A 27,350-nucleotide genomic window follows, 5' to 3' on the forward strand; every position below is an offset into this window, starting at 1 on the left:
CAGAGGGAGCAGCCCTCTTGACACAGAGATTATCCCACATCTGGGGAGAAACACTAGAGATTATTAGGTCTTTTCATAGAATCCTGCAACTTTGACTCTAGTCTCGTTGTACCCCATCCCTGGTAGCAGTATGGATCCCCCAACAACTCTTTTTCCACTGGCTACCTGTCTTCACCTTTCCCCAGAAGAGAATCCAATGCAAAATGATATAAATAGTGTCAAGATTATCAGTGGTGCAGAAATCCCTGCAGATTTGGAGGAGATCGTGCCATACAGTGTCTCCCTTTTTCCTCCAGCTCCATCCCCATTTTTCACAACCTTTAAAAAACCCAAGGACACAGAAAGCATGTGCAATAGTTTCTACAGAGTCAAAAGGAGGAAGAGACGATACCATGATGATTCAAACTCTTTCAGCCTCTGCAATTAAAAGCATGATTGGCCCATTGTTTTAGGAGGCCTCTCTGGGGTTGCTTGTGAATTTATTTCTGGTGATTGTATTTCTGGTGATTGTTCTTTGGATATTGCCCATCTTAGCACAGTTGCCATTAGCCTCAGAGAAATGTGCAGATCAAGTACTAGACAAGTGTCTTCTTCCTCTATGTCATCTCTCCCTCCACTAGATTGCAGTACACACATTCTCAGGTTCAGTAAAGCACAGCTTTTACTCTCACTGCCTTCCCACTGCTCTAAAAGACTTTGGTATTGGAAATTAAATCTATCCAGAAGGCTGGCTCCACAATCCAGAAACAGATCCTCTACCATAACCTTTAGTAACTTGTTATCTGAACAGTAGTAGCTGCATGTACTTTGCTTCTCAAGAGTACAGACCTGTAGTCTGCAACAGTGATATAGATGAGGAAAATGTTAATTCACAGAACATGAGAAAATTACTTTGCGTTACTTTGTATTACAAATTACAATGTGCATGTTTGCTTTGTGGCTGTTATGGGAAAACAATTCTCGTCATTAAAACTATTATGCAATATTTGTTCTTTAGCCATTGCTCTTTGTAGGACTGCTCCCCAGGTTCCTTCAGTACCTGTGGTTAGTATAAATAAGGTCCTTGGGTTCTCCCTAACTCATTCTGGGATGATCAGCTTTCCCATCTCTGCCCCTAAACCTTTCAACATGTATTGGGTGTCCACCCTTACAATGCATTTTCAATAGGTGGGAAAACAGGACTGCCAGTATGCTAGGACAATGCCCTTCCATGAAGCAGATATAATAAACTGTGATACACAGGAGTTCTGGTAAGACTCCTAGCCCAGTCATCTGACATCGGTCTAGATACAAATGGTTGTATCCCTGTAATATGGCAGGCTTCAATATTCACTTACTTCAATGGCTACTGTTCCAGGTGATACGAAGAGAGTGGATGGCCAGAAGCTGTCTCCCTGGCAAAGTTCAAAAGCACCACTTCTGTGACATGACTAAATTCTGCTGTGCCGGAGCGCAAAAAATCCCAAGATCACTCCCAAACCTGTAAGTGATTTGTGCTGCTTCTGTTGCTAGCATACCAGGCCACCTGGAGATTTGTTTGCAATGTGAGGAAATTCATTCTTTGTGCATATTATACTGCTATGTTGATAGATACATTACAGAATGAATACAAAAATAGACAGCAACATTTGTTTAATACCCAACAATGATGCTCCATCAACAGTTCAGTACATTTTATAGATAAAAATATATAACTGTTCCTGAGGTTGTATTGGGTACTTCATTTTAAAATCAGAGAAAGAGACACTCATACAAAGTGAACTCTTTTAAAACACCCTCTAGATTGAACACAAAATCCCCACACTCTTTTGTGTGCTGTATTTTTCCTTCTGGAAGACCTTAGTTTAAGAAGAAAAATAGGGTTTTTTTTTTCTCCTCATAAAGGCACCCAAACAAATGAAAATCCCAGAATCTATTTACTTTAAGCCAAAATGTTTACTGAAATTTAGCCTGTCTTTTTTGCCTCTCTCCTAATATCAGAGCCTATCTAGATACAAATGCTGAGAACACAGGTTTCCCAGAAAAGAAGAAAACATGTGAATGAGTCTAGGATGTACTTCTCTTTCTGGAGATTTTATTTCTTTTCAAAATTTGTCTTGTTCCCAAACTTTTCCTAGTCCGAGTAAGCAAGGAATTAGCTGCTGATAGAAATGCAGTGGGTTTTCCCCAAATATTCCCCAGCCATTCATCATTTCTTTTTCACTTGAATATTGGCTGGTTAATTTCAGAGCTGACACTCCAACATGACACATGGTGCTTTGTGCTCTATTTCCTGCACTGGGCCAACCAGAAATCATTGGAAGTTTTGGAGTCAGAAATGGCAATTCACAGTAATACGTAATAATGAAGAAGACAATTCTTGTCTGTACTGTGGAGCGCTGACCTTTTAGGAGGGCAAATGTCAGGGAGAGATACACAAATGTGTTTAGAACAATATCAGGAACTTCTCTACAGGGGGTATTCAGTCAGGCACAGGTACAGCAAGGGATTTACTATCTACAACACTTCACGAGCTGCTGGACATGCAGCGAGCATATTCTTGAGTTTTAAGGTCATTCTTAGAAGAACTAGCTGGGAAAATCATACTTCTAGAAATAATGGGCCAGATCCCTGGGTCTGGCTGAGCTACACTTAGTGCAGGAACAGAGGGGAGTGGGAGATGGGCAAAAGTGACTTAAAATCATCTTGGTGCTCCTCTGATCCTGGGAGCAGTTAGAAGCCTTTTCAGCCCACAGCTGAAGCATACCTTTAGAGCAATATCAGGGCTGCCATAGTTGTATGCCCATGGAGGACTTCCCTATAGAAGGGGGAAATCCAGCTTTCCAGCCCCTTTGAACCACTTCCATGGTTCAAAGGGGAAGGAGGAAGGTTCAAGTATCTGGGCCTATGTTACAGGGCCAGAACGATAAACAGTCCACTTTGTGACAAAATTTATGAAAGATTCACAACATGGTAGGTAATTTTACCCATAGACACACAAAGTCACATGGTTAGGGCACAGTGGAATGGAGAAAGGATTAGCAAATACATTCAGAAGTCTAAGTGCTGCCCCAAACCTCCTAGCTCTTGCAATATCTTATCAAATTACAGCAGAAAAATGGGACCAGACAGATATCTGCCAACAACATAAACGAGTGTCAGGCCTCTAGTAACGTGGGAGGAGTAAGGGAATGGATACCTTGGAAACTACATGTTACTGGCTATATAAAAGGTATTTCAAGTTACCACTTGCCTAGCTAGGCAGTAGTAAATTGCTATTGGCAGCTGTGAGCACCTCAGAGGTTTATTATATAAATGTCATTAGATTTCCAGGAACACAGGGACAATTTGAACAAGGTGTGGGTGTTTGGGCTTCATTTGAAACTGAAAGGTGCTCAGGAAATGTTCATTTTGTGCTTACATATTCCTTGTCCCTTGGTTATAATTACAGACACATATGTAAGAGGGCAACATGCTTAATAAGATAGCCACATATTGGGGCTCTTCACTATTATATTGATTTGTTGAAACATGGTTTTCACACCAATCAGATGCCACCCTATTTATCAATGTTCCATGGGCCTGGTTCCCCTCTCTCTTCTAGTGCACCAGTTCTACACCAATGTAACTTCGTTTACTTCAATGGAGTCACTCCTGATTTACACAGGCATGAAAGAAGAATGAGGCTACACCTGAACCAGAACTGGAAAATGGGTCCCATCTGGTTTTGAAGCAGAACCAAAATCAAAACATAGCAGGCTGGGATCTAGGGATTTAAATACAACTTGCCGCAACACTGAAATCCTAACAAGTTTGGGTTTAAGGCTCTAGTTGTGGGCCATCTCTCGCACACAGTTAGTATTTTGGTTACTGGAGCTTGCTCATCTAGTATTTAAGATCATTCTGCTGTTCGTCATGGAAGTATGACCATTATTTTCTGAAGACAAAATGTAAAGAAATACCTTTTATGCTTCACACATTCAACTGTTGGCAGATGGAAATGCCTGCCCTAAGGACAATACAGTGCAGGTCTGTTACAGCCCTTGTATTACATTCTTTTCCATTGCTCTATCCAGGAGATCAGAACAAGGCAAGTTTTTAAAAATTCATTTATTGCACTCAGTTCTGCCCTCAGTTACATGGGTTTAGCTCCTGCTTCAATAGGAGTTGCACCTGTGCAAAGGAGGACAAAACTGGTTCCTCGAGTATCATTACAGTACATTAAAGCAATACAATCAATAATGAGCTATTGCAGCCTGGAAGGCATCATCATCTCTTCAAATTGGCTTTGTCTAATTTGTCAGGTACAATTAAAAGGTATGTCGATATATCTGCATTAAATCAGGGCACACACATGGATCTAACATGGGTTTTGTTCCCATTTGGCAATATTAGAGCAAGCCAAAAATGTCAGCATCCACTCAGTCTCACTGGTTTTCTTTGCAAGCCCTTCTGAAAATGATTTGCAGCAGCACTTGGCAATCATGTGAATATTTAACACTGAGACCCCAACACAGGTGCATACACACATCCATGCACCTGTCTGTACATACACATGATCGCACACAAACTCACATACAGTACTAATGTCTTCATGCCCTTTGAGTCTGGAAGGAGAAAAAAAATCACATATATCAGATTAAATCTAACTCATGATTACTTCTTGTTTTAGCTTCACACAAAAAATATTCTCGCAGGAAAGGTGCATGTCAAAGACCTTCAAAGGGATAGATCCAGATAACTTCGCATCGGCAAGCCTGCTTTTGTAGTTGCTGCTTTATATTGATTATGTGCTGAGGGGCCTAGCTGATTCATTGGGTCCACTTGAAAGCAACACCTTACAGCTGAAAAGGAAAAGTTCAAGAAGCTGGCAAGGTATAAGTATTAATAGCTGTTCTTTCCTATTTAGTAATGCTGTTGTGGGGGAGAGCGCAATAATAAGCAGAAAGTTCTAGACAGCATGTTGAAAATAAGGTACTAAGAAAAATCACCAAAAAATGTCAGACAAGCCAACAGGGAAAGGTCCAAGGAGCAGCAAAAGCACAGCATATACTTTTTCATCTATTCAATCTGACCCGGGGCCCAGTGCCACAATCTTTTTAAGGTTAGTGGTGGGAAAGCTGCCTTGCGAATGTTTGCAGAGGTCTATTAACATCCTGTGCTGAGGAACCTTAAACCCCAGGTAGGATTTCAGAGGAAATGGACAGCACAAAACACAGACTGAAAATTAACCACAGCAGACCCTGGTCCTAAATAAGTTCCACTAGCCTCTTCTGAAATCACTTAAAGGCTTTTCTTCCACTTGGACCCTTGCCCAAGCACTTTAATAGGTGCAACAGGGGAAGAAAAAAAAAGGAAGAAGAAAAAAAACCCTATTTGGCTGAGTTATTTAAAAATTCTTTGCAAAATAATAATAATAATAACAACAATCAAGTTACACCAAAAGTGCAGCTGTAGCAGGTTTGTGAGGGTAACTCAGTGAAATACTCTGTGGATGGCTGCAAACCTCTATGGAAAGTTGTATAAGTGGCTGAGGCCAAAGCAGGCATTAATTACAATGAAAAATCAGTTTAGTGCAGGCCACAGCTAAATTGGAAGCTGGTCCTCTAGGTAAAACAAAGAAAGTGAACAGAAGCTTTAGATTGGATTACATGGCAACACAAGAAAAATGTGCTGTATGTTGTCTATTATTAAAGCTGCTTTTGGGCCTTGTGCGTATGCCTAAGGGATTTTAATAAAAAAATTAGTAATAGCCCTGCTGCCCCAGTTCACTATGGCTTTTGGAGCATTTGTGAGTACAAGACTCGTTCTGCAGTACAAATTAAGTCACTTTAGACAAGCAGCCTTGAAAGCATTATATGATAGCAAAGTTCAAACGGGGCACTTCTACTTTAAGAAGACACACAGTCCCTTGCTGGAGGCCAACTCTGAGTTTAGAAGAAGCAATAAAATTTCATCAGAAAAAAATGCAACTGTTATATTTGTCTTTGATTATTCTTGGCAACGCTATGAAATACATATCCAGGTACATAAACTCTGTCTAAGTGTATAGAATATTGCTAGAGAGAACATTATTGGCACAAAAAGTAACCATTAATATAGTATTTTTTACAAATGTTAACTGTAACTCTCTTTACACTGATGTAGCAATATTAATAATATTGTCTTTATTGCTAATAATGCCACTGGGCCTTTGGCGAGGCTGAATGTAATGAAGCCAGGAACGTTCACCCTGAGTTAAAAAAAAAATCAAGCCTATAAAATAGCTTTACTAAACATATTTTTAAAGAGAAAATAACCATGTTGTTTACACTCTAGTGTATGCATGACGGAACAGGCTTGATTCTAACTTCAGTTACATGGCTGTAATTCCCCGTAGAAGGAAGGACTGGGTCCACCGTGTTTTGTAAAAAAATCCTGGAGAATAGGGGTGAAGGAAAAAGAAGGTGGTGTTATTGAGGCAATGAATGCACTTGGAAAGAGAATTCTAGCCCCAATCCTCCAATCAGATGTGGTGCAGGTGGTGACCCCTTGCACCCAATGGAGCTCTGCGTCAGTGCCAGGGTGTAGTTCATCCACATTACAGTGTTACCAATTATCAGGGTTTTTATTGTAAAAGCTGGGGGATGGTGAAGAAAGATACGGTTCAGCATGGAGGGGTATGCTCACTGTGTAAGGACAAAAGCTGATCCTCTATGCCCTGGTCTACACTAGGACTTTAGGTCGAATTTAGCAGCGTTAAATCGATTTAAACCTGCACCCGTCCACACAATGAAGCCCTTTATTTCGACTTAAAGGGCTCTTAAAATCGATTTCCTTACTCCACCCCTGACAAGTGGATTAGTGCTTAAATCGACGTTGCCGGCTCGAATTTGGGGTACTGTGGACACAATTCGATGGTATTGGCCTCCGGGAGCTATCCCAGAGTGCTCCATTCTGACCGCTCTGGACAGCACTCTCAACTCAGATGCACTGGCCAGGTAGACAGGAAAAGAACCGCGAACTTTTGAATCTCATTTCCTGTTTGGCCAGCGTGGCAAGCTGCAGGTGACCATGCAGAGCTCATCAGCACAGGTGACCATGATGGAGTCCCAGAATCGCAAAAGAGCTCCAGCATGGACCGAACGGGAGGTACGGGATCTGATCGCTGTTTGGGGAGAGGAATCCGTGCTATCAGAACTCCGTTCCAGTTTTCGAAATGCCAAAACCTTTCTGAAAATCTCCCAGGGCATGAAGGACAGAGGCCATAACAGGGACCCGAAGCAGTGCCGCGTGAAACTGAAGGAGCTGAGGCAAGCCTACCAGAAAACCTGAGAGGCAAACAGCCGCTCTGGGTCAGAGCCCCAAACATGCCGCTTCTATGATGAGCTGCATGCCATTTTAGGGGGTTCAGCCACCACTACCCCAGCCGTGTTGTTTGACTCCTTCAATGGAGATGGAGGCAATACGGAAGTAGGTTTTGGGGACGAAGAAGATGATGATGATGAGGTTGTAGATAGCTCACAGCAAGCAAGCGGAGAAACCGGTTTTCCCGACAGCCAGGAACTGTTTCTCACCCTAGACCTGGAGCCAGTACCCCCCGAACCCACCCAAGGCTGCCTCCTGGACCCAGCAGGCGGAGAAGGGACCTCTGGTGAGTGTACCTTTTAAAATACTATACATGGTTTAAAAGCAAGCATGTGAAAGGATTACTTTGCCCTGGCATTTGCAGTTCTCCTAGATGTAGTCCTAAAGCCTTTGCAAAAGGTTTCTGGGGTGGGCAGCCTTATTTCGTCCTTCATGGTAGGACACTTTACCACTCCAGGCCAGTAACACGTACTCGGGAATCACTGTAGAACAAAGCATTGCTGTGTATGTTTGCTGGCATTCAACCAAAATCCGTTCTTTATCTCTCTGTGTTATCCTCAGGAGAGTGAGATATAATTCATGGTCACCTGGTTGAAATAGAGTGCTTTTCTTCAGGGGACACTCAGAGGAGCCCATTCCTGCTGGGCTGTTTGCCTGTGGCTAAACAGAAATGTTCCCCGCTGTTAGCCACAGGGAGGGGAGAAGGTTGAGGGGGTAGTCACGCGGTGGGAGGAGGCAAAATGCGACCTTGTAACGAAAGCACATGTGCTATGTATGTAATGTTAACAGCAAGGTTTACCCTGAAAGAGTGTAGCCACTGTTTTATAAAATGTGTCTTTTTAAATACCGCTGTCCCTTTTTTTTTCTCCACCAGCTGCATATGTTTCAATGATCACAGGATCTTCTCCTTCCCAGAGGCTGGTGAAGCTTAGAAAGAAAAAAAAACGCACTCGCGATGAAATGTTCTCCGAGCTCATGCTGTCCTCCCACACTGACAGAGCACAGACGAATGCGTGGAGGCAAATAATGTCAGAGTGCAGGAAAGCACAAAATGACCGGGAGGAGAGGTGGAGGGCTGAAGAGAGTAAGTGGTGGGCTGAAGACAGGGCTGAAGCTCAAATGTGGCGGCAGCGTGATGAGAGGAGGCAGGATTCAATGCTGAGGCTGCTGCAGGACCAAACCAGTATGCTCCAGTGTATGGTTGAGCTGCAGCAAAGGCAGCTGGAGCACAGACTGCCACTGCTTCCCCTCTGTAACCAACCGCCCTCCTCCCCAAGTTCCATAGTCTCCACACCCAGACGCCCAAGAACGCGGTGGGGGGGCCTCCGGCCAACCAGCCACTCCACCACAGAGGATTGCCCAAAAAAAAGAAGGCTGTCATTCAATAAATTTTAAAGTTGTAAACTTTTAAAGTGCTGTGCTTAAAGTGCTGTGTGGCATTTTCCTTCCCTCCTCCACCACCCCTCCTGGGATACCTTGGTAGTCATCTCCCTATTTGAGTGATGAATGAAAAACGAATGCATGACTGTGAAGCAGCAATGACTTTATTGCCTCTGCAAGCAATGATTAAAGGGAGGAGGGGAGGGTGGTTAGCTTACAGGGAAGTAGAGTGAACCAAGGGGTGGGGGGTTTCATCAAGGAGAAACAAACAGAACTTTCACACCGTAGCCTGGCCAGTCATGAAACTGGTTTTCAAAGCTTCTCTGATGCGTACCGCGCCCTCCTGTGCTCTTCTAACTGCCCTGGTGTCTGGCTGCGCGTAACCAGAAGCTAGGCGATTTGCCTCAACCTCCCACCCCGCCATAAACATCTCCCCCTTACTCTCACAGATATTGTGGAGCACACAGCAAGCAGTAATAACAGTGGGAATATTGGTTTCGCTGAGGTCTAAGTGAGTCAGTAAACTGCGCCAGCGCGCCTTTAAACGTCCAAATGCACATTCTACCACCATTCTGCACTTGCTCAGCCTGTAGTTGAACAGCTCCTGACTACTGTCCAGGCTGCCTGTGTACGGCTTCCTGAGCCATGGCATTAAGGGGTAGGCTGGGTCCCCAAGGATACATATAGGCATTTCAACATCCCCAACAGTTATTTTCTGGTCTGGGAATAAAGTCCCTTCCTGCAGCTTTTGAAACAGACCAGAGTTCCTGAAGATGCGAGCATCATGCACCTTTCCCGGCCATCCCACGTTGATGTTGGTGAAACGTCCCTTGTGATCCACCAGAGCTTGCAGAACTATCGAAAAGTACCCCTTGCGGTTTATGTACTCGGCGGCTTGGTGCTCCGGTGCCAAGATAGGGATATGGGTTCCGTCTATAGCCCCACCGCAGTTAGGGAATCCCATTGCAGCAAAGCCATCCACTATGACCTGCACAATTCCCAGGGTCACTACCCTTGATATCAGCAGATCTTTGATTGCGTGGGCTACTTGCATCACAGCAGCCCCCACAGTAGATTTGCCCACTCCAAATTGATTCCCAACTGACCGGTAGCTGTCTGGCGTTGCAAGCTTCCACAGGGCTATCGCCACTTGCTTCTCAACTGTGAGGGCTGCTCTCATCTTGGTATTCATGCGCTTCAGGGCAGGGGAAAGCAAGTCACAAAGTGACTTTCCATGAAAGTGCCCCTACGCATGCGAAAGTTTCGCAGCCACTGGGAATCGTCCCAGACCTGCAACACTATGCGGTCCCACCAGTCTGTGCTTGTTTCCCGAGCCCAGAATCGGCGTTCCACAGCATGAACCTGCCCCATTAGCACCATGATGCATGCATTGTCAGGGCCCATGCTTTCAGAGAAATCTGTGTCCATGTCCTGATCACTCACGTGACCGCGCTGACGTCGCCTCCTCGCCCGGTATCGCGTTGCCATGTTCTGGTGCTGCATATACTGCTGGATAATGCGTGTGGTGGTTAATGTGCTCCTAATTGCCAAAGTGAGCTGAGCGGGCTCCATGCTTGCCGTGGTATGGCGTCTGCACAGGTAACTCAGGAAAAAAGGCGCAAAATGATTGTCTGCCCTTGCTTTCACGGGGGGAGGGAGGGAACGGGGGGCTGACGATATGTACCCAGAACCACCCGCGACAATGTTTTAGCCCCATCAGGCATTGGGATCTCAACCCAGAATTCCAATGGGCAGCGGAGACTGCGGGAACTGTGGGATAGCTACCCACAGTGCAACGCTCCGGAAGTCGACGCTTGCCTCGGTACTGTGGAAGCGCTCCGCCGAGTTAATGCACTTAATGCACTTAGAGCATTTTCTGTGGGGACACACACACTCGAATATATAAAACCGATTTCTAAAAAAATGACTTCTATAAATTCGACCTAATTTCGTAGTGTAGACATACCCTATGTATATATTGGTTTTCACTAACCAGTATAAGATCTCTGCAAGACTACAGTAGACAAGGTAAAAGAAGAACTCCGTGTGAGAACCTATTCTCTAGTACAATAGTATGTTATGCCTATACAAAGCCTTCCAACAAAGAATCTTAAAGCACTTTCCAAAATGGGGGATGGGCATCTAAAGCTCTGTTTTTCGACCCAAAGTTCCAGTTCCATGACCAATGTGATGCACAGAGAAAGGGGGTTCCTACTGAATGCTGTAGGTGCCTAAATGCACTTGGCATCTAGGTTTTCAGGGTAAAAGTTCCCTGGAACCTATGTTTCCACCTGTGAACATATGTACTGCTGCCTCCCTGTGGGCATTGTGACAAAGTTCCTCCTCTGCCTTGGTGGGTCCTGCGCTTATTGGCGGATTTGCTCACCTCAGAGGTTCACTGCAGCCCTCAGTTTGGCCATTTTCGTGGCTAAAATCTGCCATTCACTCAGTTAGCCTCATTACTGGCCAGCATGGGGAAAAGAAAGAAGAACAATCCCTGCAGTCTCCGCTGATCCACCTAGTGGATTGGGGGAACAGGCCAGAGGCCTTCCCCTCTGGTGGAACCCACAGTCCAGGTCAACTCCTCCGGTATCAAGTAGGGAGTTGGGGGGATGGAGGGATGGGGGGAACCCAGGCCCGCCCTCTACTCTGGGTTCTAGCCCAGGGCCCTGTGGATTGCAGCTGTCTACAGTGGCTCTTGTAACAGCTGCGTGACAGCTACAACTCCCTGGGCTACTTCCCCATGGCCTCCTCCCAACACCTTCTTTATTCTCACCACAGGACCTTCCTCCTGATGTCTGGTAATGCTTGTACTTCTCAGTCTTCCAGTAGTACACCTTCTCACTCTCAGCTTCTTGCTTCTCTTGCTCCCCTTGCTTCCTCGCACACACGCCACAAACTGAAGTGAGCTCCTTTTAAAATCCAAATGCCCTGATTAGCCTGCCTGTCTTAATTGATTCTGGCAGCTTTTTGATTAGAACACCTGCAGCCAATCAGCCTGTCTGCCTTAATTGTTTCCAGAAAGTTCCTGATTGTTCTGGAACCTTCCCTGTTACCTTACCCAGGGAAAAGGGACCTACTTAACCTGGGGCCAATATATCTATCACTCTCCTGTAGCCGTCTGGCCTGACCCTGTCACAGCATCTGGATGCCTGTTTCCCATCTAAGCCCCAGAGCAATTCCCAAACCAGGGGAAGATAGGTATTCAGCCGTCTAAGTCGCATGCACGTCCTGATCTGGTAGGCAAACTCAGAGGTCACCAACAGGATCGGATCCCATTCAAAATCCTGAGAGGAAGGTGGTTTTGGTGGCGCTGCCCTCCTTATACCTTTTAGTTGAGTGTTAGAATATTCACCTGGGATGTGTGAGACCCTGGTTCAATTTCCCTCTCTCTGCCAGAGTGGGAGAAAGAAAATGAACAGGGATTTCCCACCTCTCTGAAGAGTGCTCTAACTACTGAGCTATGGGGTATTGGAATGTGAGGCTTCCTCAGCCTCCCCTGTTGAAGCTGTTCCACTGTGTATAAAGAATGAAAGAGAGGTTGGAGCAGGGCCCAGGGTTTCCCACTTCCAGGTGGGTACCTGTCTGGTATCTGTTTCCTGATGACTAGTATCTAGTTGGCAGATGCTTAGTTTGGGGATGCACATACATAAACAGAATATTGAATGTCAGCTGAATACCTCATCGTTTTAGCATGTGGTCCAATTTTTTAGTTTTCTGTACATTAGAGTCACTCAGCGTAAGCTTTTTGTGTAACAGTCATAAAGCCTCAAAGTTTACTTTGGTACATACATATATTTTCAAGAACAGGGCCCTGTGACAGCAGTTTTAAAGTAATTGTACCATGGGAACAAAGAACTGTAAATATAATTGATTTACTGTAGCATGCTGGATGTTGTGAGCATGTATTGCAAATACTATTCTAGCTTGAATATCTGTTAAACTAATTGTTAAACTATTAAACTACCTTTAAAACAAAATGATGCAACATAGGCAGATTCTACAAGTGTTCAATGACTCTGAGGATATCTGACTTGACAAGGTGCAGGATGTGTTTTTCCCTTAAACACTCTGTTTGCCAGTGCCCAATCACAAAAAGGCAAAGTCCCCTATAATATTTACACCATTCCTAAGTGGAGCTTCAGGAAATATATGATACAGCATCTGCTTCCCAGTGGCATCAATTCTGGGAATGACTAGTCAGGACAAGTATACGGGAGATTTGTCTGAGCGAGCATTTCTGGAATAGTCCCACAATGATGAAGTATAGACAGGTAAGTTGTATAAAATACTGGCACTATCAATAGGCCCCCAAGAGCCTGATCTGGTAAAGTCCTGAGTACTTCTGAAGGGTGCTGAGCACTCAGAACTCCCATTAACACCCACTAGAGTCAAGAGTAGTTAGCATTTCTCAGAAGTACATGAGAGCCTGCAGGACCGTCCTCAAATGCTTTTGTCTCTGGAGGCTCCCGCTCTATTCAGCGTTATTAAACAAAATTAAATAAACAAAATAAAGACAACTTTTTGTGTTAATCAGAAATACTTTTCCAAAGCCATTTTATATAGTCTGAGATATTATAAATAAGGGACTTTCCATAAATGTCAATACAAAAAGTCTATTTATCTCAGGCTCTTATACTGCCACCCATTGCCATAGAACCTGAGCACCTTTCATGTTAAATTGTAAGGCCCTAGTGGACTTTATGGAATCTCTGGCTCATCTCCCTTTTCAAAGTAAAAACTCAGCTTCGGCTATTTTTAGTTTGTTTGGGGTTTTCCAGGTTTGTTTGGACACTTAAATGCTGCCTAATGTTATAAGTACACCTCCAGAGTTGCCACATGGACTAGGTCCAACATGTCATTACTCGTGACATTTCAGTGGAATGTTGAATCATTAAAAAATACTACCACATTTCACCACCACACTGGCTGTATTGGAATCCAGCAGGGAAGTGGCTAATGGTTTTCTTAATGTCAACATAAATAACAGCACTAATGATTGCTTTAGGTTTACTATTTAAAGTAGTTTTATGAGATTACTAGCTGAAAAGTTCCAATCTATTTTTCTTTTTTATGATACTTTTGCTTTCTCGTGTGAATTCAGCTCTTGTGAAAATGGTCAGATAGACAGCTCTAGAGGCTGAGGTTTCTCTATATGGTTTATCGACAGTAAAAGGTAGTTTGGGAGCTATCAGTGCTATCTTCCAGACACCCCCTTGCTGACGGCTTTGTCTTGTCTAAAAAAAGTGGGCAAGCTTAAGTCATGCTTAGCTAACATATACTAGCTAAACACAACCTAAACTCTACCTTTTTCCCTCGTGTAGGTGCTGGGTAACAACTGAACTGAACTGTAGTTCAATTTAGCAGGCCTCTGGTTTCACACAGCAGTTTGTAACAAGTTTAACAATCCTGATAGCACATGAACATCAATATCAGGTCAATTGTTCTTTGTGAAGAATCCATGCTGCTTCCCCCTGATTTCAAACTGCAACATTTGAGCTAGGATATTTTAAAGGGAACACCTAATCCACTTGCGGAGGAGAACTTACGCAGCATAAACTAGCAGCGATTCCAGAGGCTTGGAGTGCAACGTACAGGGCAGCTGAATGGTGTCTATGCATAGACACAATACCACTGCAGACTTTGCACTAATTGCCATTGCACAAAATGGAGCTGTGAGATCCTGGAAAGCCCCATCTAGAGAGCAAGATCTCTAAAGAAAAAAAAAGAGAAGCTCTCCAAAACCATGAGTCTAAGGGCAGAGTAATGAAAAGTATTTGCAGTTATATTAAAATATTCCATAGTGTCAAAGTGTGAGAAGATGATCTATGAGCAATAGCTTTATGAAAATTCTGTTTTCCCTTTGCCCTTCCCCTCTTGTCCTGTAGCCAGGTTGATTTATTTTAAAATAATCAAGTTATCTTTATTGTCTGCCCCATCCCACCTGCTGCGGACCTATCCACTTCCCTCATCAATGTATCAATTCAAATAGAATCGTTCACCTTGATACATTGTTTTGGTACAGTATGCAGCCCCGATTGCTATTTCTACCACACTTAACAAAAGGCCTGTTCCTGCAGGGAGCCAAGCACACCCATTAGACCTGGTTGGAATTTTTAAAGTGAAAAGCTGTACACTGAAAAAATGGCAAAGCTCTTGAAAAACCTGATGTTTTTACAAAAAAAAAAAAAAAAAAAAAAATGGGGGCGGGGGAAGAGGTTGCAAAATGGTTAGCGAATTTTAAATTTTTTTTTAATAGAAAATGTAAATGAAACTAAAGCTGGTTGGAGAATCTTCAAAGGAATCATATTCTGCTGAAATCAAAATGCTTTGCAAAACTGAGTTGATTTCACCAGAATTCTGTTTTGGAAGAAAAATGGGGAGGGGAGTTCTGACAATGTCAAAATGTCCAGTTTCTACATTTATGGAACGAAGCATTTCTATTTTTCAGTTTGAAATTACTTTTTTGTTAAGGTTTTTTTTTTTATTTATTTTGGAATCTCTCTCTCTCAATTACATTTACAATATAATAAAATTCTTAAAAAGTCAAAATTGAAATAATTTCAATTTCCTCAATTTTCAATCAACCCAAAACAAAAAACTACTCTGAGTTTTCTTCACAGAGAAATCTGAAATTTTCGGTTTCCATTCCAAATTAGAAGAAAGCCAAATTTTGAAATCATGAAATTCTTCACAAAACAGAACTTTTGTCCTATGTACAGCTCTAATTGAAACCATTATCAGAATGTTTCATTTAGCAGCCCAATGAAAAATGGATCCTTTGTCAGCCCTGTGAAATGGAGACAACGTCAAAATTTTGAAATCCCTCCAATTAAAAAGAAAATATAATTTAACCACCTCTAGCCTTCACCCAATGACATGAAGCACTGAATGAATGCTTCCTGTAGGCTGTTGAATGTCCTCAACTCCTTTATGGCACAGGGTGCTGTGTATATCCACTGGGAGCAGTTAATGGTACTCAGCCTAAGCACCTCATAGAGGTTTCATATGAAAATGTAAAGTGAGAGGGGAAAAAAAAACCCCTAACATTTCCAAACATTTTTCTCAGGCAGACTGCTGATCCTTTTAACATAGCTCAACTGACTACTCCAGTGTGGAACAAGACCAGCTCATTCAGTGATGATATGCAGCAGCAGCAATCTGTCTGCCAAACACAAGCCTAACAGATAAACTTCAGTGGCTGGCAAACTTGTAACTTGGGTATATTTGCCAGTCTGACTCTCCAGTGAACAACTCATTGTAGCTTAGTCTTAAAAATCCACAGTGCAAATCCACAGCCCTCTGTTCTCACAAGCAATATAAATAAATCTTCTAATTTATTTCTGACCCGTTTTGAAACCATTATCAACCAAAATAGATAGTAACAACCATCCCTAAAAGCTATATAAATATTTATTCATTTTTAAAAGGCCATTCTTTTTTCTAAATGAAAATCTGCATCCCATAATAGTTCCTTACACCATAATATCTTATTGGCTGCAGAAATGACCTTCTTGACCCAGTTTCTTCTTCTTCTTCTCTCTCTCCTTTTAATCTTTTTTTTAAAAAAAATTATTTCTAATAGTAAGGCCTGTTTAAAAAAAATTCTCCAAAACTTTTTGTCTGTGGATTCACAAGAGCCCTCTTCATGCAGGATTCATCTACATTAAATTGGTCATGACCTTCCAGGGGTCTTTAAGGTTGAAGTGTTTGCTGGACCATTTAAAGCTACTCTGGCTGGCTCATGTGACCCTCCTGACATCAAGATCCAGGCTTTTACGAATGTAGCCACCTTGTCAATGCACAAAGGTCACTAATAGCCTGCCTTGGGCCTTCAAATGGGTCATGTTCGGATTGCTAGTCCAACACAAAGGAAAAGGAGCGGAAGGGTGGGGAGAGCGGATAATTATCATTCTTTTTTTTCCTCCTCCAGGCTCAGAGTTATGCTCCATGTCACTGTGTTAATGCGCTTGCATCCAGGGAGACACATAATGCTCCTCTCAGCCCTGTTTATTAGTGAGATCCATTTGCGAAAGGCCCTTCTTTTGTGCCACAATATGAATGTGCTTTGATGGCAAATAATTACGCCAGTCCTTTTGACATAAGGATCCACAGGCTGCCCTAGTTAAGCCAGTAATTAGCCTGTCCTCCTTTTTTTTATTATTATTGAGAAACTACAAATTATCCTCATATGAGCACTGGCCATTCCCTTTTCTCTTTTCTATTCTGCTTCTCTCTCTCTCTCTCTCTCTCTCTCTCTCTCTCTCTCTTTCTCTCTCGTATCTCTCAGCACTTTGGATAAGTGGAATGCAGCTGCACTAGAGCAAGATAAAGCTCCGCCATCAAGATGATGAACAATTTGGATGAAGAGCCTTCGAGATGAACACAAAAGCTGAAGAAGTGCGGCTGATACAGCCCCGGACAGCTGAAGAATGCTGCAGTCTGCAGATGAATAGCCCTCATTTGTAAATATACAGATTTTCCATGATGAATAAAAACTGAGTGTAGGTCACAATAAATAAACTTTTTTTTTCTCTTCTTCTTAAATAATAATTCAGGTTCCCGGCACCAAACAGCTGTAAATTGAAGGTTGTGCTTAGTTTTCTCAACTCTCAAAGGGGATAATTAAGCTAAGCTCATATTGTTTGATATATTAGTGTAATGATGAGCTACTATATTCTGGCTTCTTTCTAGTTATTTTAGGGTTTTTTTCCATTATCTTTTTTTTAAAATTACATTTCAAATGCATTTTAAATGTAGAAACAGCATTTCTGAAACACAGTTGCCCTATGTTTGGGTCTATGTGAAATGTATTCATATAACATTTAATTAAAGCTGCAGCATCCCCCTTTTCAAAAAAGTGCAGAGATAAAAATATCTGCATTATCTGACTAGGCCTGACATAATCTCATCAAACTGCTAGTCCCTTATCCTTATTGGCAAGATAATTATACTGGGCAGTATTTATTATCAATATAGAGGCCATCATTAACCTTCTGAAACTTCAGTGTCGGTATTTCTTGGCAAGGTCAAATCCAGCCATTCAGCCCCTATAATATTTTCATAATTTTGCAAAAGATCGATGCAAAGGCAAAGATCATTTCTGAAAACTTCTGTTCAGGAAAAAAAACCCTAAAGCCCTGTGCTGAACATCATCTCTCTCAATAGATGTAACCCTTGATGTTACTTTCAAGGGAGTGGAGATAAATGGGAAGGGCCAAGAGGTTAAAAGGTCTTGCTACCCATCAGCAGAAAGGCGAAGCTAGCATTCATATTCATAGTCTAGCGGATCTCATTGTTCAGGATCATTTCCCTATTTCTGGTGTAAGACACCAGCTTCTTTAGTTCTTTACACCAGCACAAACAGAATTAACTTCACTAAGTCAATGGAATTACTCTGGTGCAAAACCAGTGCAAGTAAGAGGAGGATCAGGCCCATCAACATCCATATCACTAGATTTTGTGATCAGAAAGTGCAGTTCTATGCGGGCATCTGCTAACATGGATAAAGGCGGTTGTCATATCCAGCAAAGCAGCGTGGATTGGCTAACTTGGTCCTGTGGACACTGAGGAATGTGAAGCCTTTTCCAGAGGGCACCTTTTGGACACTCAGCAACTCACCATGGTTTTGAAAGCTGGCTTACTCCTCTGTTCTTCGGTCATAGACTACTATGCTCCTTCATAAGCATGCATAAGTCTAACCAGTTCAATCTGTCTGAACTTTACATACAATAAGCAACCATTTATAGAATGCAGAGATTCTGTTATTTTAAAGAAGGGTAGCCATGGGATGGTAAAAAACTAACTGCGTCAGAGAACATCTCAACAGTCCTTTGATTCACCATTGTGAATCCTTCCTCTCTAGCATGAAACTTCCCCTCATTAAGAACAGGAAGAAGCATGAACAAATATGGAGAGATTTGAAAGTACTGTATATGAGATGCCAACCTTGGGCTATTCTGGAATAGTAAACGTTCAGCACAGCATACCAGCAGGAGATTGTTGCTTGGTTCAGCTTAACCTACATAGTGCCGGCAGAAAACTAAATATTTGCACAGTTGGAGCTAGGAAAGGCACATGAATCCCTCGGGTAACCTGGCAGAGAACTGGAGGAGATGACTGTTGCAGTGGGGGAGGTTTAGATTGGATATTAGGAAAAACTTTTTCACTAAGAGGGTGGTGAAAAACTGGAATGCGTTACCTAGGGAGGTGGTAGAATCTCCTTCCTTAGAGGTTTTTAAGGTCAGGCTTGACAAAGCCCTGGCTGGGATGATTTAACTGGGAATTGGTCCTGCTTTGAGCAGGGGGTTGGACTAGATGACCTTCTGGGGTCCCTTCCAACCCTGATATTCTATGATTCTATGATTCTATGATTCTATGACTGCAGTGCTTCCAAACTTTTCTGGAAGCAAGTGGCTTTGCAGGGAAATCGGAGAGAGTGAAGTCCTCCATTCTGCTGTATGTGGCAGGACCAGAACTGCAATACATTCCAGTGGGAGCATGTGGGCCTGCAAACTGCAGACAGTCAACTGAAATGGCAAGAATACTGCGATCCACATAACACTGACATTTGGGAAAGACACTTTGGCCAGATCCCGGCTTCTGCTTTGCCAGATCACGCCCTCTAAGAATTCTCTGTGCATGGGTAAACCTTCACGTTTTTGCAGAGCAACTCCCATGCCACACCCCTCCTCACCTCCAGTATAGGGGTTATGGCAGGAGAAGGAGGGTTTGGCTTTGATTTCTCTATGCCCCAGCAAATCCCTGCTAGTTGCCAGCCTGCAAACTCAACCAGAGACCTTCTAGTCAAGCTGGTTTCTTTCTTTCTCTCTGTTAATCATCTGTAATAAAGGTTCTGCAAGCCAAGTTATGCCCTTCACAGGTTTGCATTCCCTCTTAGTTATGTTGGCTTCATGCAAGTAAAGGGCAATAAAAACATTCTTTTGTTTCAGCAAGATCTCAGTACACATCAGGGTCAAGTCTGCCAACTAAGAGAGTGTCATTTTCCCCTCATCACTTCCCAGAGTAGAGCCACACCTTAAGCCTTTTCTCCTCAGAATATGCAGCTCACAAAAAGTTACATTATTTTTGCCTCTAATAACCTTAGCCCTGTTCTACAGTGTATAATATCTAGTACAGGGAGTATGGGGGCAACTCAAAGAGTTTTGACTTTGGGTTCAGTGTTGACTATAAAGTTCAGCCAACTAGAAGTCAAACACAAACTTCTCCTTCTACCCACATTTTGATAATTGAGTCCCAAAGCACAGGATAGTTCTGTTTGTTTCATAACACCATGACACAGGATCATCACATGCCCACTCTAAAGAGTTTACAGTCTTAGCATGCAGTGAGAGACAAGAAGTGAAGAAAAAGCAGTCAAACAGGTAGGAAGGGCAGAGGACAAGGTCATAGTGAAACGATTCTGTTTGGTGTAATTAGTAGGAGTCGCAGCACCCAGTAAAACAGGATTTAGTAATCCCTCATTCAATATGATCAGCTTTAATTTCCAAGCAGTAGTGGGTAGAGGTAAGTAGAACTCATAACCTAATGGGAAACCCAATTTTTACATCCAGAAACTTAAGACTCACCCAAGGGATCATCAATCAGCAATTTGGTTTAAAATTCTCTTTAAAATGTTTTACTAGCTCACTTTACTTGGCATTTTTATCACTATTTATTTCTCTAAAGTAGTGATATAATTAGTAAAGCTATTAATGTTTCTGATGCTTAGCTTTACAAATGCTACAAATATCTATAAATCTGGCTTATAGCAAAATAAATAATTATGATAATGCTATCAACCTTCAATATAACTTTCTGGACAGCATTGTATAAACTGAGCAAATAGGAACTCTTAAAGAGCTTAATCTGTGCCACTTAACCATCCCTTCAATAAATGGTTCTGCAGGCCAGAAAGGACCATGCAAGTTAGTTGCGTCCCAGACACCTTTCCTTCCCCTTCTACATACTGGGTTAATTCTGACTAGCCTCACTTTATGTGTCCTAATTCTTAACCTGGAACCAAAGCCTTAAATCCATACTCAAATCTTATTCAGGCAAACCTTCTGTTGCTTCCTGGGTTTCCATTAGCTCTTCAGAACTTTAGGATTTGGACCAGGGTTGGAATCCCATTTTATTTTAGTTAATAGTGGGTATAATTTACTGTATTTACTTACTGTATTTCCATATGTTTAGGAACACATGAAGAAATGTGTCTGAAACAAATGAAAACCTAGAAAAAGGTCATAGTCATTCAAACAAAATCATAGAAGCCACTCAGCTGAATCTTCACTCCCTTCTATCTCATGTAATCATTTTAGAGTCCAATTCAGAAAGGTAGTTGAGCATGTTCCTAACTTTTAGCACATACACTGTCCCATCGACACCTGCACAAACTGAGTATAAAATGCTACTAACAACAACAGCACTTCACATTCCTTTGCCCAGGTGTAAGGGGTGATACAAAGTGCAAGGCAGTGGAGAATCAGGCCCCCAATAGCTATCCTGCAGGACAATGTACAACAACACTGAGCAAGAAGTTTAAGGCCTAAGGAGCAGCTGAATGAAATCTTTGTACAAATGAAGAGTAGGCTCTTGCAACTGCTTTTCATAATCCAAAGAGTAATTTGGGCCGAACCTAAGTTACAGGATGGCATGCAGAAAAATGCTGCAAATGCAACCCTAAATACAAAAATACTATCTGCAGAATTACCATTTTCAGTAACAAAATGAATGGTCATGCACACAAGTACTGAGTAATAGGTCTTTTAAGTAAAAGTATTAGAAGAATATATCAGCTATAAGATTTACTGTCAAAGACTACTACCACACGGTGAACATTTTTAACTTTCACTCTAAAGTGACTCCATGATAAGAGAGTACAATATATATTTTGAATGCAGGGCGAGAAGATCTTTTTAATATAAATGTCTTATGATGTAGCCATATATCATTTCTAACCAAAATGCTAAACAAAACACAGTCCTTTTCTGAAACATAGATAATGACAGATTTTCATTATTCTATTTTATTCCATGAGCTAATTTTTCAATCCAAACTTTTATGTTATTGATGGCATGAAAAGGTTTCAGTGTATCTTATTCAATATCAAAGGTAGCTTTCATAAAGCTGTGGATTGGAAATATGAATACAGGGAAAGATTTTTTGCCAAATAATAAATAAATTAGACATTCTAATATGATAGGTTCCATGGAGATGGAAAAGGGATTGGTAAATTGTGTTGACTGTCCTGGCCCTTTAAAATTCCTCCTGTGGTTGTTGAACCTGTCTTTGTCACAAATTAGGTACAATGGTGATGGAGGCCATAAGCAGCTAGCTAGATAAACACCAATGCTTGCTTTCCTACAAAGGTGGGAAGTTGATCATGGATCATAATGTCCATCAGCTCTTAATGGATGGTATCTACACAATGCTCCTCAGAAAATGACAACTAGGAACCAAAGCTCTAAACTAAAATCCCCTGCCACAAACCGCCCTAGACATAATTTTTCCTCCAACCCTGTAACTGGGGATCAGTTTAGCCCTGTGTATTTGAGCAAGAATCACCATAGTTACGTATCTAATCCCATTTATAGCCCAAGATATAATTGATGTCCAATGAATTGCCTAATTCATTTTTTCTTGTATCCTAACAAGGTGGATTCTGCCAATATCTCTAAGGGACAGAAAATTCCAAATGCTGGCTCCCTTGACTACCATCTACTGCACAAACTAAACATAATCTATGTACTTAATTTAACTTTTACGGAATGGGGATTAATATCCATGAGTACCCATGTTTCCCAACCCTACTTAGTTCAAAGTACCCCTTTACCATGTCCTTGTCCCCTTTTCGATACTTTTATAGTACACTGCAATACAGTCCTCCTGTGGTCTTCTGTCCCAACAGTTATAGGCTTAGCTTCCTTCACCTATCATATAGCTAAGGCCTTCCATAGTTGATCAATTTAGTTACTGAAAGTTTCCAATTTTATTGTCACCAGAAAATTGTTACTTTGCCTGGCTCAAAGGTCATTAATAATCACATTAAAAAGCAATCATCCTAGATCTGGCCCTGAATCACCTCACCACTTAGTTCTCTCCTCTATAACCAACTTGCCACCCAATGTATGCAGTATGCCTGTGTTTCATACCCCAACTTCAGAATCTGTTGTGCCTTCTCTAATTTTCATACCTTACTGTCCCTGTGCCCTTGTTTCACCTATTATATAAAACCTTCCTCCATTCCTCTTGCTTCTCCAGCATCCTACACCATTTTTTTCTTTCATTTACCACCAGATTCCTTGATTGTGCTGTCTTCTCCCATTGTCTTGACTTCAAATCCTCTAAAATTTTCTTGGAGCCCCTCTATTACGGCTTCCACAGTGTTAAAGCCACTCTAATCAAGGTCTTTAATGACATCTTCTTGTCCAAGTGTAGAAGCATCTTCTCTGTTGTCATACTCCTTGATTTATATGTTGCTTTCAACACTCTCAGTTCCTCCTCAACTCATTCTTCTTGGGCCCCCCCGAACTGCCCATCCCAATGCCTGTCCCTTTTTACCTGACCCCAACTCCTGTTAACCACCTGCCACCGCCCCCGCTGGGGCATCGGCAATGGAGGGCACTGGGGTGACCTCCGCCGCCGCCAGGCCCACCGCCTCCCCAGACTCTAGGGGAGCCCCCCCAGCCGGCGGGAAAGGCCAGGGCAAGAAGAAGGGGAAGGGCCCCGCTAAAACCACCAGGTCCTCCGTGGCAGGGGCCACCCCCACTGCTGCGGCCCCGCCACCGACCACGGCATCCCTCCCCGCTGCCCCCTCCACCGGCTCTGCGGGTGTCCCTCCCTCACCCCCCAGGACATATGCCCGGGTGGCGGCAGCCCCTCCGCCTGCCGCCTCGTCATCTCTCCCGCCCACCGCCTCCGCCACCATCAACAATGGCTGGGGCCCCTTCCCCACCATGACAAGGAAGCACGGTGTCCGATGCCTCCTGGTGCCTGCCACGCCCCACGTGGAGACCTACATGCGGGCGTTGGCGAGGGTGGTGGGGCCCTCGGCCATTGTGGCAGCCTCCAAAATGTATGGGAAGGTCATCTTCTTCTTACCATCGGAGGCTGCCGCCCAGGAGGCAGTGGAGAGGGGCCTGGTGGTGGGGGGGGGGTGTTTGTCTCCCTAGAGCCACTGGAGGACCTGGGCGTCTGCCTGGTCCTGACCTCTGTCCCTCCTTTTCTTCCCAATGCTGCCCTGTTACCCACCCTGGGGAAACCTGTTTCTGTCATCAGCCCTCTCCCGTTGGGCTGCAAGGACCCCACCCTCTGTCACATCTTTTCCTTCCGCCAGCAAGTGCAGCTTCTACTGCCATCGGCGGCGTGTGACAGAGAGGCGCTCGAGGGGTCCTTCCTAGTCCCCCACTAGGGGGCCCGTTACTGGGTGTATTTCTCCACGGGGGAAGCCCGGTGCTACCTCTGCCAGGCGTCAGGGCATGTCTGGAGGGACTGCCCCTTAACCCGGCAAGGAGGGGCACTTGGGATCCCCGAGACCCGGCAGAACATCAGCCCCATCATTGCCGACGCCCCTGGCCGCCCGATACCCGAACCCGCCCCCTCTCCTCTTCGGAGCACCACTTCTCCCATTCAGGCCCAAGGGGCACCTCCCCTACAACGCCCAGATGAGCGGGAGAGCCCCGCCCTCACTGCTGACAATCTGGCAGGGCCTATGGAGGAGGATGTGGCAGAGATACCACCAAGCATGGGAGAGAGCCTGCCTCAGGGAGAATCCTCCCTCCCTTATGCCGCCCCACCGTCCCCGTCCCCCCCCAAGTCCCTGAGCCATCGCCTTTACCCCCTGATACGACCCCTGCTAACCAGCCCCCAGATGATGCCATGGAGGACTGGGCCCTAGTCCAGAGGAAGCAAGGCAAGCGGAAGGCTCAAGCTCCGCCTCATCTACCCGAGGCGGAGGCCCACCAGAAGACCAGGAAGGGGGGCACCAATGCCGAACCTTCCGCTTTGCCCACCAGTGCGTCCCATCCACCGGTGTCAGCCTGGAAAGACGTGGTAGCACTGGAAGGTAGTGTCTCCTCTCCACAGGAGACCCTCCCCTCCAAGACCCTCGAGGAAGCCCCTTTTGTCCTCACACTACCCAAAGCCCCCATGAACCCTGAGGCAACCGTCGTGGCGGGTGCCAGTGGGGAGAACCCCGGGGTGACGGAAAGTGTCCTCTCCTCCATGTTCGAGGAGATCGAGGCCCTAGATCTGACCCTGGTTGCCCAGGGGGAGGATGACCTTTTGCCAGCAAACCTCGATTTGGGTGACCTCACTCTACCCTTCTTTTCCCCATGCTCCCTCTCCCTAACTGCTGCTTCTGCTCCCACCTCCGAGGAGCCCCGGACTCCCCCATCGACCCGGCCGCTGATGGCACCCCGCTGACGACCACCGAGCCTGCTCAGGTGACAGCCAGCGCCACGCGGCCGGGACACGAGCCGCCAGGGGCACCCCCCGTTGGTGCGGAGCAATCGATTTCCTTCCCAGGCGGGGGTCCAACAGAAGATAATCCACCTCCTGATGCTGTGGCCGCTAAATCCACCATAGAGCCCGTGCCTGGTATTATTGAGAGCTCCCTCCCCACTCCCTTAACCCTCAAGCCTGATCAGGAGGCGCCACCATCCAGCTGCTTGCATCCCGAAACCCAGAACTTCGCCTCTGCCCCTGCCCCTACCCCTATCCAGCCTACCTCCTGCGATGTTATCACCACCCCCAGGGCTGTCTCCTTCCCTTTTCCAACCGATGACTCCCAGGGAGCAGCCTTTGCGTTCTCCTGCCCCGACCCATTAGGGGCTGTTATTTTCCCTCCACCGCCCCCTATCGCCCCAGGGCTTTAGGCGGACCTAGAAGCTCCAGCCCATCAGGCACCCCGTCGGGGGTCTGCACCCTGCTTGTCCATTTTAGTGGGCCACAGGGCTGCACCAAGGGCCCCGCCGGGAAACAACTGGGAAACCATAACCCCACCCCCCCATGAGCTGCGAGGAGAGCTGCGGAAGTTTTTAGAGGATGTCCATGGCTCCCGCAACAAGGTACAGTTTGCTCTCCAGCGATGGGGGGATTTTTTTCAAATCCTCCGGGCCACAAGGGCCCTCATCGGGGAAGGTAAAGGGACGGGGAAGCAGGATGCCGCGGCCTACTGGCGGGTCCGTGTCTTCCGTGACCAATTACTCACCTACAGGATGGGTCAAGGACTGTTGCGCGGCCCTCTGGGGGATGCAAGCATCCCTGCCAGTGAGGATTCCCCCCCGGCCCTCCCCATGACACCTCTCACCATCGCAACGTTGAACACCCCGGGCTGTAGGATGGCTCTCCGCAGGTCCCAGGTGCTCTCCTTCCTTCAGGAGAGAGGGTACTCTGTGATTTTCCTGCAGGACACCTATACGGATCCGACCGCCAAAGATAGTTGGTGGCTGGAGTGGGGGGACAGGGTCTACTTTAGACATTCCACGATTTGGCAGGCTGGAGTGGCGACCCTGTTCTCCCCCGACCTACGGCCCGAGGTGCTAGGGGTCACCGAGGCCGTGCAGGGTCTCCTGCTGCATCTCCGGGTCCGTATAGAGGGGCTCGTGGTTAACTTCATTAACGTCTATGCCCCGACATCGGGCCCGGAGCGGCTGCAATTCTATCAGCAGGCGTCCGCCTTCCTCGGAACCTTAGATTCTCAAGAGTGCCTGGTCCTGGGAGGGGATTTTAATACCACCCTCAAGGAGTGAGACCACTTGGGGACCGAGCAGTGCCCGGCCGCCGCGGACACGCTCCAGGAGATAGTTGAACATCACTCCCTAGTGGACATCTGGCGTGACCACCACCCGGATGACACTTCCACGTTCACCTTTGTCTGGGTGGAAGCCCTTCGGTCGAGCCACTCCTGGTTGGACCGCATTTATTTATCACACTTCCATCTCTCACGAGCCCACTCCTCCAGCATTCGGCTGGCCCCATTTTCTGACCATCACCTAGCCACCGTGACAGCCTCCCTCTGTGCGGAGAGGCCGGGGCTGGCCTATTGGCATTTTAACAACAGCCTGTTGGAGGATGAGGCCTTCGTGACGTCCTTCTGGGAATTCTGGCTGGCCTGGCGAGAGCAGTGGCGTGCCTTTCCCTCGGCGCAGTGATGGTGGGACCTGGGGAAGGTGCGTGCCCGGCTTTTCTGCCACAACTACACCCGGGGCACCAGCTGACGGAGAAATGTGGCGATAGAGCAGCTGGAACGGGAGGTCTTAGAGCTGGAGAGGCGTCTGGCTGCCAGCCCCGAAGACCCGCTCCTCTGCAGAGCATGCCGGGAGAAGTGGGAGGAGCTCCGAGCCCTCGAGGACCATCGGGCCCGGGGCGCCTTTGTTCGATCCCGCATCCGCCTCCTTCGGGCTTCCCGCTTCTTCTATGCCCTGGAGAAAACAAAGGGGCCAAGAAACATATCACCTGCCTCTTGGCAGAAGACGGCACCCCCCTCACGGAACCAGCAGAGATGTGTGGAAGGGCCCGAGCCTACTATGCAAGTCTTTTCTCCCCAGATCCGACCGACCCTAGAGCTTGCAGAGTGCTTTGGGAGGAGTTCCCTATGGGCAGCGCGAGCGACCGAGGCCGGCTAGAGTTGCCTCTCACTC

General features: G+C 45.2%; 1 long non-coding RNA gene across 1 annotated transcript in view; it reads left to right on the forward strand.

The window, feature by feature from the left end:
• Positions 1–17,209, forward strand: part of LOC142071645 (uncharacterized) — a 100,229-nt gene extending 83,020 nt beyond the window's left edge. Inside the window, exons 3-4 of the long non-coding RNA XR_012667848.1 lie at positions 1,358–1,482; positions 16,997–17,209. This is a non-coding gene — a long non-coding RNA (uncharacterized LOC142071645). The remainder of the gene's footprint in view (positions 1–1,357; positions 1,483–16,996) is intronic.
• The last annotated feature ends 10,141 nt before the right edge of the window (positions 17,210–27,350 follow it).

This window comes from Caretta caretta, chromosome 3, assembly GCF_965140235.1.
Source record: "Caretta caretta isolate rCarCar2 chromosome 3, rCarCar1.hap1, whole genome shotgun sequence".
In the NCBI taxonomy this organism is placed as follows: Eukaryota; Metazoa; Chordata; order Testudines; family Cheloniidae; genus Caretta; species Caretta caretta.